Source organism: Lissotriton vulgaris, chromosome 12 (genome assembly GCF_964263255.1).
Source record: "Lissotriton vulgaris chromosome 12, aLisVul1.2, whole genome shotgun sequence".
In the NCBI taxonomy this organism is placed as follows: Eukaryota; Metazoa; Chordata; class Amphibia; order Caudata; family Salamandridae; genus Lissotriton; species Lissotriton vulgaris.
Window position 1 is genome coordinate 374874862 of NC_141700.1, and position 16124 is coordinate 374890985.

Consider the following 16124-nt stretch of genomic DNA (forward strand, 5'->3'; position numbering starts at 1 on the left):
CACATAATGGCCAATTCATTATCTTTTAATTGCATCTGGATTTCAAAAAAATTCATATGAGCTAAATACGGGCATACAGGTGGTGTTTGTTTCCCCGAGGTCATCAGCAGGCAAATAATAAATAGGGTGGCCTGTTCTTTAATGAAACACAATAAAACAGAAATAAAGGGATCGAGGTAGGCAGAGAATTACTTCATGGACATGTCTGGAATAAATGCCTCGATATGATTTCTGCCGTCCCAGTGCCCCCACAGGAAAAAAATCTGGGAAAACCAGTACAGACAGTGCCTCTGCCGCCCTCGTTAACATTTGCCCTCAGCTATGACTGTTCTACCTTCATGGCCCCAGCAAACGGCTATCAATCATTTCCAAACTTATACTAGAGCTCTGCAGAAATCAGACCCAAGTAAAAGAAAGTGAAGTATTTCAAGGGGTTTTGAAAGGCTTCACAAGGCGGCCTGGAATGTAATCATTTTATGCACCTGAAGAAACCATTACTATGTGCAACTGAAGAAACCCTTATTCAGAAATCTGTTACAATGTAATACACAAATGAAGGGAATTGAAAAAGAAGATTTTCATTCTAAATATTGCATAAATGAACTGGAATTTGTAAACTGATTTACAACTCAATAATGGACAAGATGTTTGAATACATGTAAGAAAATTATTTCGTGCGTCATTCATCAAAATATCAGTGGTGACAGAAGCACCTCGTATGACACTTAGCTCTAGCTCAATTCCAGGAAGTGATATGATTACATTTTAAAGACCTACCATCAAAAAACTGTAATGATAGAAAAAAACTCTAAGGCGTACAAAAATAGTTACGTTTCCATCCATATATAAAACAGAGTGCTGCTATGGTGCGCCAGAGGAACAACCAAGATAGGCCAAAGCAAGCCATCATAGTCCACCATTACAGCTATTGCCTTCTCCAGTTCATTCTCAAGTGCTCTGCACAACAATCAAATGCCCATGCTGAAATGGATTCCCAGGCTCAAATCTACACACAAAGCCTCTTATACCAGGACATCAGAGATTGAACTTTTCCAGCAGAGCTAGAGACATGCCTCAGCGGACCAGTGCAGAAATTGAACAACCTTCTTCTGAAAACCCACAATTGACTGAGTGAGGGTTTGGTGGTAGTATGGGGTGAATCTTTGATGGATTAAGTCATGATGGGTTGGTGACATGAAGATCAGAGTCAGTGAAAGTTAACTTATGGTTTTCTAGTGAGTATGCATCACTAATACAGATTGCATTCCATTAATTGGTAACAGGCATTACAATTAGCCAATTGAATTGTGTTACTATTAAGTCTTCAAAGTGGGTAATAGTAATTCTTGTTATGTACAGCAGGTAGGCATGGCTAACTTGTGATCTAAAACTCTATATAAACAGTTACTGTGTGCCATGAATACAGTTATTAGTAATGTAATCACAGGCAGAGTAAAGACCTGCCCCACAACCGCAGCAGGCGACAAACCCTGAGTGCTGGATACAAATGTGGTGGGAAGGCCTATGGATGGCTTTGCCAAGGGCTCTAAGGGGCAGCCAACTGCATGCGCCAAGAAGGAGTCCAATGGTGTACCTCCTGATGGATTAGTGGTAACAGTAGCTCTACCCCCTGGAATCTTCCTTTTACCCATAATTCTTCCAGATGCTCAAAAGACCACAAACAAATATATATTGGAATTTGGAAGAAGAACCAAAAAGAGGACTAGACTCACCAAAATAGACGACATTGAGGAATGGACCAGCCCAGCCTCTTCTGGCCAATTACAGCAGGGCCATAATGGTAATAACAGCAGGTTTAAAAAAACTGATGATGAAGAAGGATAGGCATAGACAGGCCTGTCTTGGCCCAGGTGCACGTCCGGGCACGTCTTGCACTGCAGGGTCTGTGTGGCGCTTATACAGAACTTGCAATCCCTTCGTCCTCTCCTGCAGCAGTAGTGTCTGGGGGATGTAGTAGCACCCCAGTCACAGAGGAAATGTAAATCCTGAAATGCCTTTGTTGCCATTAATGTAATTACACACATAGAAAGGCATACTTGACACTCTTTCACAACATCTCACATAAATAAGGAGATTGAAAAAGTCAAAAATCACTTTTGTTTCTAAATTTACCTATCAGAGATTTTTGAAGGAGGAATCGGGGTCTTTGGGCCCGATGTACGACTGTTGTTTGCGGTCACAAAGAGGTTATAGGACTGTTAGCGACCGCAAAAAACGTGTGGCCCATGTACCAACTCTATTTTGTGAGTCGCTAATCATTTAGCAACTCGCAAAATAGGGTTAGCAACTCACTATTAGGAAGGAGCATTTCAAGGGCGTCCTTTCCTAATAGGGACTCTGTTGTATCCTGGTTTCAATGTGTTCATGCTCTGCCGGTGAGTTCCTCCTAGAATGATGTAATATTCAATGGTGGGGATTAGAAACTACAGTTGGAGAAGGGCTGAACAGCATGCTGGCTGCTCCTGGTGGGGCTAGTCTTGGACTGAGCATTTGTACTTGTAAATACTTCAATAAATACTCCTGAAATACTACAACCTGCGTGGAGTTGATCACTACAATTTTATGGCAACGAGTTGACTCAAGAACCTGCGTCTGCTACCTCTCAAGGTCAAGTGGCAGTAGCTGGTAACCTACTGTCAAAGAAGCAACCTCTGCATCTACAGCTGCATATTTTCCACTAACTGGCACACCTCAGCCCCACCAGTGACTTCTATATCGGTCGCCCTCTACGCAACAGTGCCAGATCCTGTCAACTGTAGCTCAATTATCTGCATGCAGTCCCTACAGCGTCTGTCTCAATTGCAGCTCAAGTCTCTGCATGCTGTCCCTACAGCATTTGTTTCAGCTGCAGCCCAAGCCAGTTCCTGCTGTGTCTACAGCGCCTTGACACAGAAGGCAATCAGCTGCTGCCTGTTTGTGTCTCCAGTGAGGTACTTCTGTTTCTGTGCAAACCCGTTTTCTGCATGTGCTTCAAAAAAGCAAATTGGCTTAAGACAAGTTTTCGTTTGCGCACTGTTTGGCTCGCATCTTCATGCTGTCTACTACCAGCCTTCATACAATACTTCTACGCTGTCACTACATAGGTCTACAGTGCCTCTACCTGTGTTTTACCCCAGTGGGAAGTGTAGTGTTTCTGTTTTACGTAACACTGTTTACAGCAGGTTCCAGTCTTAAGTTACTAAACACTGGGCTTTGGAAAGTGTCAGCACACGACGTGTTATGCTCAGCTTTCTCATTCTTTTCTAACTTGTGCCAGCTGAACGGGATTGAGAATTTGTTTGATATCCCTGCCCTCCGCAAGAGAAAGGCATCGGGGTAAGGAATATTAAGTTTTAAAATTGTTTTACAAGCGTATGGTCTTTCCTAGAGTGAAGCCGGTAAAAACTGCCGCCCAGTGTTCAAAACTTGATAGTGAGTGCACGCTCCTCACCTCTTCGCTTGCAGCTGTGGAGCCATTCATGACTTTTTCCATGCTCGGCAGTCATTTAGCACTGCTGTCGGATGCCTTGGAGCAAGAGCGTGCCTGGAGCCACCCAGCGTACGTCTCCTGTGCGTCTCACCATCTTTCGGTTGGAGGAGGATGCTGGTTTACGACATTTCCTGTTACTGTCCTGTATTGTGCCAACCAACACTGTGTTAGTCTAATAAAGTTATTCCAATCTTGACAACCTTCACCAGCGTCGCGGTTGGACCGTTTTCTTGTTTGCACAATGCCTGTCCCTACTTTTGGGCAGCTAGTTTCACTTTCAAGTCACTGGTCATCAGACTTTGAACCTTAACTCCAATACATTTGGTCTGTTTTTAGTTCTTCACAAGTCCTGCCTTTCAGTCTCCAGTGTGCGTCTTCTCTCCAACACTGTACCATTCTCCCTCAAGCTTCATGTGTCACTTCCTTGTAATGCCTGTCCCTCACCATCGGGTTGGCAGGCACACCAGTGACATTTTTAAACTTAATGAGCATATTTCGGTGCTTAAGCACCAGTTTGTAGTCAAGCAAAAGTGAATCTCTACAGAATATTTTAGTAATGTTGAGCTCACTGTACATGGGTAAAAAGTGGACAGTCCATATTTGGCTGGTTTGTCTCTAGGCCAGTTTCTACGGATGTTCTCTATTTGTTTAATGTATGGGGAAATGTATTCAAAATATATATATTACATCAAACAAGTTTCGTTTCTAGTGCAGCAAATTACAATGCAGTGTTGTATCAGTCAGCTAATGGCATGTTGATAGGAAAGGTAATGGGTATTATGGATTTATATATATATATTTTGGGTCTTACCAATGTTTTCTACCTAACCACATTCATTCTACTGCTAATTTTGAGGCAGTTGGTTTCAGGTCACTTCTACAGACTTTCACACAAGGTCATCATTACTCCTGTTACCCTACACAGGGGGTGTCTTACGGGCTCTACGCCCATTGTTACAGTGTTTTACTTCAAAGTACATGAGGTGTGTTGCATGGACTGTAGTCCCGCTCCTACGATGCACAACTCTTGACCTCTCTGTGAAGTGTGTCTATTGGGTTTTCTCCCATCGTTATGTTCATAACACATGACCTTGCACTGTCTCTTTGCTTCATTACATAGTGCACGTTTTATAGTGTGGGTGTTTCTTTATTGCATTAGTGCACAACATACCTCCTCTCCAGGTTACCCCTCCACAAGCGAGTTGTTACTCTTATTGGGTGTATGTTTTGGGTTCTAGTCCTATTTCCATATTGCATGGTTTACTTTACACTGAGCGTTTGTTTTTTATGTTTCATTCTCAACACTATAGCCCAGTGCTGTTCTGTATTTTTAATCGGTATTCAATATGTGAATGAGAAGTAAGTGTAATCATTTGTATTTCTCTTTTTCTCCGTCTTCTTGTTTCCTCCTGCTCTGACTTGTTTCTTGCATACCTTTCGGGTCAATGGGTGTGCAGGTGGTAGTCATTGATGGTTTCTCCTTTTACTCTTCGATTGTCCTTTTTCTGTCTCTTTCTTTTCTTTGGTTACATAAAGAAGGGAGGATGGGTAATGGATCAAATTGCTTTAAAAACTTCATCTTTCTCGATCCTTTCTAACTTATTTCTATTGTCTCTCCCTGGCTCTCTCTACTCTCTTCCGCTTATATAGCTTCTGCTTGCTCCCTATACCCGCAATGGTGTTCTTTTCTGTTTTCCTTTTGGAAGAAAGGAGGATATGTTATGTCCTGGTTTCAATGTGTTCATGCTCTGCCAGTGAGTTCCTCCTAGAATTATGCAATATGGAATGTTGGGGGTCAGAAACTACAGTTGGAGAAGGGCTGAGCAGGATGCTGGCTTCTCCTGGGAAGGCTAGTCTTGGACTGAACATCTGTACTTGTAACTACTTTAATAAATACTCCTAAAATATTACAACCTGCGTGGAGTTGATCACTACAGACTCAAAAATGTATGTTTGAAATTTTTGCAACTGCAATTGTAGTCACAAAACACTTGCAGTTTACCACCCTTCTCAGAAATAGTCTATTCTGTGTATCTATATGTTAGATTGGTAAGACTTAGAGATTACCCTTGATTAGGAGATCTCATTCTGTGATCATGTTGCATTAAGTAACTGAGTATGACCGTAAGAATAGCAGCCTCTTCAGCATTGGTTCAACTGATAAGTATTTATTATTCAACGTATTTTCACACTGGATTCGAGATGATACACAGAATAGACTATTTTTGGAGGTTAGTTCATGAGTTACGATTAGCCAATCAGAAGTTACTACAGTCTTGGACGCGTGAATGTAATTGGTTAAAATTCCTGATCAGTTGTAAGCACCGCAAGCATAATGCTTTTGAACTTAGTAGATTTCATCTTTTTTATGTCATATCTGTATTATTCAACGGATTTGCGCATTTAAATCATGATGATATACACAATATACTTTTCAAGGAGGTGTTTCGATCATGAGTTTCATATATCCAATCAGGTGTTACCACAATTCTGGACTCGTGAATGTAATTGATTGAATATTCCCAATCACGTGCAAGCACAACGTAAACACCGTGATTAGAAAGTTTTGAACTTAACAGTATTTTTTGCTTTTATCATTTGCCATTTTGATTTTCATTTCTAAACTAAGTTTCAGTTTTATAATTGAGGAAATCAGTCATGGAGATTAATAATTAAAGGGTATCCCGATCACGTGGTTATCTGAACCAATCACAGAGTTCAACACTTAAATGCACAAACCTTCACCATCTTGTTGTTTGAAACTCCGATGCGAGAATCATGAGATTAACGGAGAGAGACTAGTCGTAACTGACCTGAAGTAAGTGAGCTCAATGTGGACGTTTATTATTCAGAGTTGTAAGGACAGTATATTCTACTGCGCTAGATGGGTAAACAGCCAGAGTTTGTATTGACACTCTAGTTTAGATAGCATGTAGTTATTGAATGAACAGAAAAGTTGTTGATAAAGTTTTATACTTTATATTGATTGATGAGACTAGCTCATGGTTTTCTTTTCTTTTCTTTTCTTTTCATAGACCCCTGAGGAAGGGTCACACATATGACCCGAAATGCATTTGGGTTGAGGTCAATGTGATGTTTCAGTAATAAATTTCTATGGAAAAATATGAAATACCAAAAATGAACATTCTCGAATTGAATATGGAATAAAATCGTTTTTGAAAAATCATCTGTATTGAAGTAATGAATATTTGCATTAATATTGAAACTAAAGAGTTCTTAGTAAAGTGCACCCTTCTTATCGGAACAGTAATTTCTCTGCACCATATACTAATGAGTTACTTGAGGGCTCTTGAAGACAAGGAGTCAGGAAGGAGTAGCACCATGTGATTAAATAATAATATTCAAAAGTAGAATAACTGTGTGCTCAGAAGGATTTTCTTTTCGTTCTCAGCACTGTAACTTGAATCCACATTCTTCAGAATATCATAGTGACAAAAAAACTGCACTACTTGGCTGTGAGGAAAATGAAAGAGAGAGTCAGAGAAATTGAGATGGGAAGAAAGAGAGACAGAGAGGAAGCGAAAGGTAGGGAGACCCTGACCCCAATGTATTCCCATCAAGATGCAGAGTCTGTGTTCAGTTAAAATGTTGCACTGTGCTCAGCAGTACATGACTGTGCCATGGGAAAATGAGTGCGTTTCAGAAATTTATTTTATTTATTTTGTAGCATTTATAAGGCGCACAGCTACCCACAAAGGGTTTCCCGGCGCCGAATTAGCAAAACACAGGACACAACTAGAGAGAGAACAGATCAGAAGGCAATTATTTGTCGAACAACCAGGTTTTTACGCTTTTCCTGAAGCTCCTGTAATTTTCTTCCTTGCGTATATGAATGGGCAATGTGTTCCAAAGAGTTGGGCCCAGGTATGAAAAGGATCTCCCGCCCATTCTAGCCCGTTTGTACCTAGGTACCGCAAAGTTCGCTGATGTACCTGAACGAAGATTGCGATTGGGAAGGTAAGGCTTGGCAAGGTCTTGAAGATACTTGGGAGCAGTCCCAGCTTTGATTTTAAACAGATAGCTCAGGGTTTTAAAGCGAATCCGGTTTTCAACCCTGAGCCAGTGCAGGTCCCTAAGATGTTTAGTGATCCTGGCGGATCTGGGGATTCTGCAAAGCAGTCTGGCCGCTGCGTTTTGTACCAGTTGCAAGCGTCTTATTACTGCTTTGTTTGCGCCCAGGTACAAGATGTTACCGTAGTCAAGCTGAGATGTCACTAAGGCATTGATTACGGTCTTCTGGGTGGTAGGTGGCAACATCCAGACAATTTTGCGTAGCCATCTGAGAATAGTGAAACATGTGCCTGCCACTTTGTTGGCTTGCTGTGTCATGGATAGACTGTCATCAATGATGACCCCAAGGTTTCTGACCTGAGTGGCTGGTGGCGGGAGCTTGCTCAATGACGTCGGCCAGTCGGGATCGCTCCAAAGATCTTTACTATTCCCTAGGAGGAGGATCTCTGTTTTCTCCCCATTCAATTTAAGTTGGTTAGCCGACATCCAACAGAATATTTCGTGAAGGCCTATTTTTAGTGCAGATGGTGCAGACGGGTCAGATTTGGAGAGTGAAAACAAAATTTGAGAGTCGTCTGCATAGGTCATTAAGACGAGACCGAAATTTTCTGCAAGGTTGGCCAGTGGTCGAAGGTACAAATTAAACAATAGGGGACTCAGGATAGATCCTTGTGGTACACCGTGGGGAGAGTAGAAAACATCAGAACATGCCTCAGAAGAGGTGATCTGGAAGGTGCGAAGGGATAAGTATGATCTAATCCATTCTAAGGCCCTGCCCTCGACACCACTCTCCCCCAACCTGACAAGCAGTCTGGAGTGAGAGATGGTGTCAAAGGCCACACTTAGGTCCAGCAAGACCAATGCCACCGTTTGTCCATCATCTCTAAACTCCCTGATCTTTTCTGTGATCCCGAGCAAGGCAGTCTCGGTGGAGTATCCACTCCTGAAGCCAGACTGGGACGGATGAAGTATGTCATTGTTTTCCACATATGTTAAGAGCCTCATGAATGTGCCTTTCCAACATTTTGGAAAAAGCAGGGAGTAACGATATTGGTCGATAATTGGCCAATATCGTAGGGTCGGCGGCCGGCTTTTTTAGCAGAGGGCTGACTATGGCATGTTTCCATAAGGCAGGAACTGTGGCCTGTTCTATGGAGGCGTTAAGTATCTCTGTTATGGGAGTCAAGGTAGAGTCCTCCAGTTGGCTAATGATACTGATAGGAATGGGGTCGCGGGGGGAGCCCGATTTGATAGATTTTAAAAGTTTCTTCAGTTGATCCAATGTAATGGGAGGCCAAGTTTCGAGGTGACAATTTCCTTTAGAGATTTGGGAGGTGTTCTCTTGCTTATGAGTGGTAATGCTATTTTCGTTGATATTAGAGACAATCTTCTCAATCTTTTCAGTGAAAAAAGACGCCAAATCCTGACACTGCTGAGTATTGAGAGGGGGAGCCTCCGCTCTAGAGTTTTCTCCAGCCAATTCTTTCACAGTGTTGAAGAGAGTCTGGGATTTGTTTACGGCCGTGTTTATGGTAGTAGTAACATAGCATGCTTTGGCTTTCATGCATGCCGAGTGGTAGCTGTTTCTGGCCTTACGGTAAATCTCTTTTAGATGCAGTTAATAGTTCTTACGCCACTGTCTCTCCAGGTTCTTACAAGTAGATTTTTCTTTCTTGAGGGCCTCTGTGTACCAGGGGGCGGGGGGACGATGTACTTTCCCTTTACAGCGGGATAGGGGCAGACAGGCATTCACTGCGTCATTTAGCCATGTCTGTGTGGCCTCATATATGCTTTCCATGTCTCCATCTAAACATGGGTGGTCTTTCTTTAATGCATTGTTGAGATCCTCCAGGTTTAGAGTTTTCCAATTTCTCCTAAAAGATTCAGAGGGAGTAGTGGAAGGGCGTTTGGTAGGTTTCAGAGAAATAGAGAAAAGTGTGAGGAAATGATCTGACCAGCAAATAGGGGTGGTGTTCAGCCATAATAGTTCTTTCATGTTAGATATGATAGGGTCTAGCAAATGTCCTGCTTTGTGGGTGGGACCCTTATTGCGCAAAGTCATATCTAAAGCCATGAAGTCATCAATAAGATTTTTACAGATCGTATTCTTATCATCCTCCAAATGGAGATTCAGATCACCGAGTACTGTGAAGTTTTGGGCGTTCAAATGGTGAGGAAGAATAAGATTTACCAAATTATCTGACCATGAGGGGTTATTTACTGGTGGTCGATAAATGAGTAGGCCAGAGAAGGTAAAATTAGGACTAAGGGTAATTTTAAAAGATGCCGCTTCGCAGTTAGGAATGTCTGCAGGTTCGAAGTTGCGTACGAAATCTCTACTGTAAATAATAGCATTGTGTAAATAAGGCCACAGAAAGTGATTCTCCTTAAAATTGTTAAGAATAATTCAATTTTATGTTTCAGCAACTGTAATAAACACATTCTGATACTGGGCATCATATTGCATTACTTGTTTCTCTGGCTTAGCAATTTTAAATGGATATGATTGTATGGTTATGCCAGCGGACTGTTAAGGTATTGTGCTAAAGAGTATGTGCCTATGAATGGTCCAGTGCCAGACAGTAGGACTTCGAAAGTTGCTTTCCACATACTAACTCCTCATGCGCATATGCCAGAAAATAATGGCCTTTACATTTATTGTGCCAGAAAGTTATTGCTCTTATCTTTCCTGTACCAGCAGATGTTGTCTGTGTCCAGGCCGCCCATCTTCCCGAGCACTCACACTTAACGGTCCGTGTAATATTGGTCATATAGAGGAGAGGATGTGGACTAACAGCTAGGGCGATCAACCTAAAATCTGGGGAACCGGGTTTGTACCTCGGCAAGAATGTGCAACATCCTGTGATTCTGGGCAAATCACTTAATCTCTCCATGCCCAACAAAAAAAAAATGAATGTACCCTCTTGTAATGCAACGGGTGCTCATGTAAAGCGATCTGATACCCGATACCTTCGGGTCTACTTCGCGCTGTATAAAACTCTGTTAAATAAAATATAGCATGTTCTTTATCTGCAACACTTGCTTCTTTAGTCACACAGATATTGGTTTAACACCAGTGTCTTTATGTGTTAGACAAATGAAACCTAGATATTTCCATGTGATATTGAGGACTTATGTACCACACAGAATGGATTGCATTCAGTTTGGATGGTTCCTGTCATTAACCATCAACAATCATTGTATCTACCAATATATAGTCGTGCACATGGAACTCGACAAAGGATCATATTTTGCCATGATGAATGAGGGTTGGGTTAGGTTAAATATGCCAATTTCAGTGGTAAGAATGCGAGTTATTGCCACTTGCCCCTGATACCTGCTGAAATCAGAACGCTCCTGAGGCGGAAGCCGGGAGTCAGCGCTAGAAAAATTGTTTTTTAAAATTGCACTTGTATTTGCACAGCCCTTCGTTTTAGAACCATTTTAATATTGTCCAAACTGTGATAACTTGTTAGTGGTACTCACCCACCTGTTAATAGCTGGGGGCTCGAGACACAACAAAAACCGAGCACCGAGGGCCGATATTGGGGCTCTTGACGCTCACATAGAGCCTTCCCCGGGGGCGACGATTTGGGCCGCCATCTTGGGTGTAAAGGCTGGGTTGGCGCTCTAGCGCTCGGGCGATTCTCGGCCCGAGCCCTATAAAAAAACGAGTTATTGCCACTTGCCCCTGATACCTGCTGAAATCAGAACGCTCCTGAGGCGGAAGCCGGGAGTCAGCGCTAGAAAAATTGTTTTTTAAAATTGCACTTGAATTTGCACAGCCCTTCGTTTTAGAACCATTTTAAAATTGTCCAAACTGTAATAACTTGTTAGTGGTACTCACCCACCTGTTAATAGCTGGGGGCTCGAGACACAACAAAAACCGAGCACCGAGGGCCGATATTGGGGCTCTTGACGCTCACATAGAGCCTTCCCCGGGGGCGACGATTTGGGCCGCCATCTTGGGTGTAAAGGCTGGGTTGGCGCTCTAGCGCTCGGGCGATTCTCGGCCCGAGCCCTATAAAAAAACGAGTTATTGCCACTTGCCCCGGATACCTGCTGAAATCAGAACGCTCCTGAGGCGGAAGCCGGGAGTCAGCGCTAGAATTTTTTTTTTTAAATTGCACTTGTATTTGCACAGCCCTTCGTTTTAGAACCATTTTAAAATTGTCCAAACTGTGATAACTTGTTAGTGGTACTCACCCACCTGTTAATAGCTGGGGGCTCGAGGCACAACAAAAACCGAGCACCGAGGGCCAATATTGGGGCTCTTGACGCTCACATAGAGCCTTCCCCGGGGGCGACGATTTGGGCCGCCATCTTGGGTGTAAAGGCTGGGTTGGCGCTCTAGCGCTCGGGCGATTCTCGGCCCGAGCCCTATAAAATGAAAGCCATTTCCCGTCCGCGCTGCGGGCGGGCGCAGCGGGCGCGCCGATGGCGCGCCGGAGGCGCCCCAGAGGCAAGCCCGTCTGGGCCCGTCCGGGCCCGACCGGACCTAGGGCCAGCCACTATGCCGGCGGATAACAGACACCCTGTAAGTTATTCTAGGGAGGAACTCATGCTACTACAGGACAAGAAAGGACTGTGGTCCCCCAGATGGACTACCTGGATGAACAATTCTCTCGTTGTAAATACTGTCCTGACAAGAATAATGACAGGGAACCCTGCAGAGATATTGGGATGGCACTATTAAATTGCAGGTCCCTACCTAAACACGCAGTTGAAATTAGTTTACTAATCGAAGACAACAAACTGGATTTACTCTTCCTCACTGAGACGTGGTTACACTCGAACTCAGACTATGATATCAACACCGCCCTGCCAAATGTTTTTTTCATCCAGTGCCAGCATAGGGTACAGGGGAAAGGCGGGGGCCTTGCAATAATTTATAAAGACACCTATTCCTGCAGAATCGAGGAGGGTGGTATCTTAGAGACTGAAAGTGTCCAATTCCATATCCAAACCTCCCCCACCAACTCAGTGGTAGGACTTCTCATTTATCGCCCACCAGGCCACCTAAAACAGTTTACAGGATCCTTACTAGAAACTATATTAGGGACAGCAGCCCAGTCGCCCAATTTTTTAGTCCTGGGAGACCTGAACCTACACTTTGATGACCCCACTGACAAGGCGGCCTCTGACCTCAGTACGGACCTCAAAGCACTGGGTATAACACTCTTAAACTCAGAGAGTACACACACTAAGGGACATTTGTTGGACCCCATTTTTTCTAATAACAGTCTCATTACGGTTATGCCCCCACTACCTCTCCCATGGTCTGACCATTTTATGGTCCCCTTCTCCTGGAAAACTCCATTAGAAGGAAAAAACGCTCCCCGCCCGCGAACTCTACAGAGAGCATGGGCAAAACTATCAGTAGAAGAATGGACCCAGGCCCTAGAACAAACGGCTCCTATGGCAGAATCGGACCCTCTGTTAGCAGACCTAAACTTTCAGAATTGACTTACCAATTCCCTTAATGTAGTACTGCCCCTGAAAAAGATCACAAAGAAAAGTAGCACTTTCAAATCACCATGGTACACCACTGAATTGAGGGATCTCAGGAAAAACTGTAAAAAGCTGGAACGCACCTGGAGGAAGGACTGGGCAGCCAACAGTAAGCTCTCCTACCAGGCGGCTTTAAGACTGTATAAAGCTGCACGGCAGAAAACCCAGGCAGCTTTTTTTGAGGAAAAAATTAATACGTCCGCCAACTCCTCTAAGGAGACCTTTAAAATTGTAAAGCAACTGCTTAAATCCCCCACTCCAATCACCAACCAGGAGTGTACAGAAGCTAGATGTGACTTGCTTGCAGAGTACTTCGACACTAAAGTCCAACGAATACTTGACTCCCTCCCGCAGGCTGCCCCTGTTGCTGGCGATGAAGCCTCCTCTGCCCCGATCCATTCACCCCGGCTGGACAGCCTTAGAACCATCACCATGGATGATTTCCGCAATACGCTCTCTGCAGTGAAGAGCGGGTCCCCATCTGACCCTACACCCATGTATATCCTTAAACAAGTAGCTGATACCATCACCCCCCTTGCAACAGATCTTCTAAATGCTTTGTTCACTAAAGGGGTGGTTCCACCCAGCTGGAAGCAAGCAAGAATCAAGACTCTTCTGAAAAAACCAGGCCTAGATACGGCCGACTTGGCCAACTATCGCCCTATCTCGCTGCTGCCTGGGCTGGGAAAAATTGCTGAAAGAATTGTAATCAGCAGCTCTCTGGGTTTTTAGAAAACAATGACCTGTTGAGTGGCTCGCAAACGGGCTTCCGCCCAGGTCAGGGCACTGATACAGCTCTCATAGTGGTAACTGAGGAAGCAAGATGCATCTTGGATTCAGGGGGATCCGGAGTTCTGATCCTCCTGGATCTAAGCGCTGCATTTGATACGGTGGACCATAAAATACTAGTCCATCGTCTTGCAAGACTTGGGATCACGGGAATGGCCCTGAAATGGCTGGAATCCTTTCTGGATAAACGAGCATTTAAGATCTGGGAAAATGGCATCTTGTCCAAATCTACTCCCCTCCGGTGCAGAGTCCCCCAGGGCTCATCCCTGAGCCCTACCCTATTTAATGTATATATGGCCCCACTGGAGGAGGTAGTAGCCCCGTTCAGGATTAAATGCGTCACCTACGCTGATGACACCCAACTAGTCGTCTCGCTGACGCAAAATTCAGGATGCTCAGACAACCTCTCGGCCTGCCTCTCGGAAATTTTCTCTTGGATGTCTAACTCCAAGCTTAAATTGAACTGAGCAAAAACCGAGATTTTAATTCTGGGTCACCAACTCTCCTCTCCTCTCCTCTCTACCCAATACATCAGAAGTTTAGGGCAACAGCATTGCTTGTGCTTAGAAATCTGATACACAGCAGAATCATGCAGGTATCAAAGTTGGCTTCAGTGGCAGCCGGTGAAGAGTCATGAATTGTAAGAGAGGAACGAAGCAGCAAAGTTCATGACCTCGGCAGCAACAGCAACAGCGCATCAGTTAGAGTACATCAGCTGTATATACTCAGACATGAGTACCAGGCTCTCCACATCACTGGAGTCAAGCTATCCAGGCTGACGAAGGCTGATAGCCAGAAACCGGTCCTTGGATGCTTGATTCCGGTCTGGGAAAGACATGGCTTGGTAGTTCGGACTGGACTGTTCCCATGAGGCACAGGGTCAGAGCTGATTTGCATATAGCCAGTGTCTAACACAGGGTGGTGTGGAGTGCAAAAAAATTATGGATGTAGGCCCATATCCTTGTACTGGGGTGAATGTATGACATTGTTCTACATTCTGTCCATCAACTGTGTTTTTTGCAATTTCACCCCAAGTGTGCTGGGTATACTCAGACGTGAGTCCGAGGCTCTCCACACCACTGGAGTCAAGCTATCCAGGCTGATGAAGGCTGATAGCCAGAAACCGGTCCTTGGATGCTTGATTCCGGTCTGGGAAAGACATGGCTTGGTAGTTCGGACTGGACTGTTCCCATGAGGCACAGGGTCAGAACTGATTTGCATATAGCCAGTGTCTAACCCAGGGTGGTGTGGAGTGCAAAAAAACGATGGATGTAGGCCCAGATCCTTGTACTGGGGTGAATGTATAACATTGTTCTACATTCTGTCCATCAACTTTGTTTTTTGCAATTTTCACCCCGAGTGTGCTGGGTATACTCAGACATGAGTCCCAGGCTCTCCACACCACTGGAGTCAAGCTATCCAGGCTGATGAAGGCTGATAGCCAGAAACCGGTCCTTGGATGCTTGATTCCGGTCTGGGAAAGACATGGCTTGGTAGTTCGGACTGGACTGTTCCCATGAGGCACAGGGTCAGAGCTGATTTGCATATAGCCAGTGTCTAAACCAGGGTGGTGTGGAGTGCAAAAAAACGATGGATGTAGGCCCAGATCCTTATACTGGGGTGAATGTATGACATTGTTTTACATTCTGTCCATCAACTGTGTTTTTTTGCAATTTTCACCCCGAGTGTGCTGGGTATACTCAGACGTGAGTCCCAGGCTCTCCACACCACTGGAGTCAAGCTATCCAGGCTGATGAAGGCTGATAGCCAGAAACCGGTCCTTGGATGCTTGATTCCGGTCTGGGAAAGACATGGCTTGGTAGTTCGGACTGGACTGTTCCCATGAGGCACAGGGTCAGAGCTGATTTGCATATAGCCAGTGACTAACCCAGGGTGGTGTGGAGTGCCAATAAACGATGGATGTAGGCCCAGCTCCTTGTACTGGGGTGAATGTATGGCATTGTTCTACATTCTGTCCATCAACTGTGTTTTTTGCAATTCTCACCCGAGTGTGCTGGGTATACTCAGACGTGAGTCCCAGGCTCTCCACACCACTGGAGTCAAGCTATCCAGGCTGATGAAGGTTGATAGCCAGAAACCGGTCCTTGGATGCTTGATTACGGTCTGGGAAAGACATGGCTTGGTAGTTCGGACTGGACTGTTCCCATGAGGCACAGGGTTAGAGCTGATTTGCATATAGCCAGTGTCTAACCCAGGGTGGTGTGGAGTGCAAAAAAACGACGGATGTAGGCCCAGATCCTTGTACTGGGGTGAATGTATGACATTGTTCTACATTCTGTCC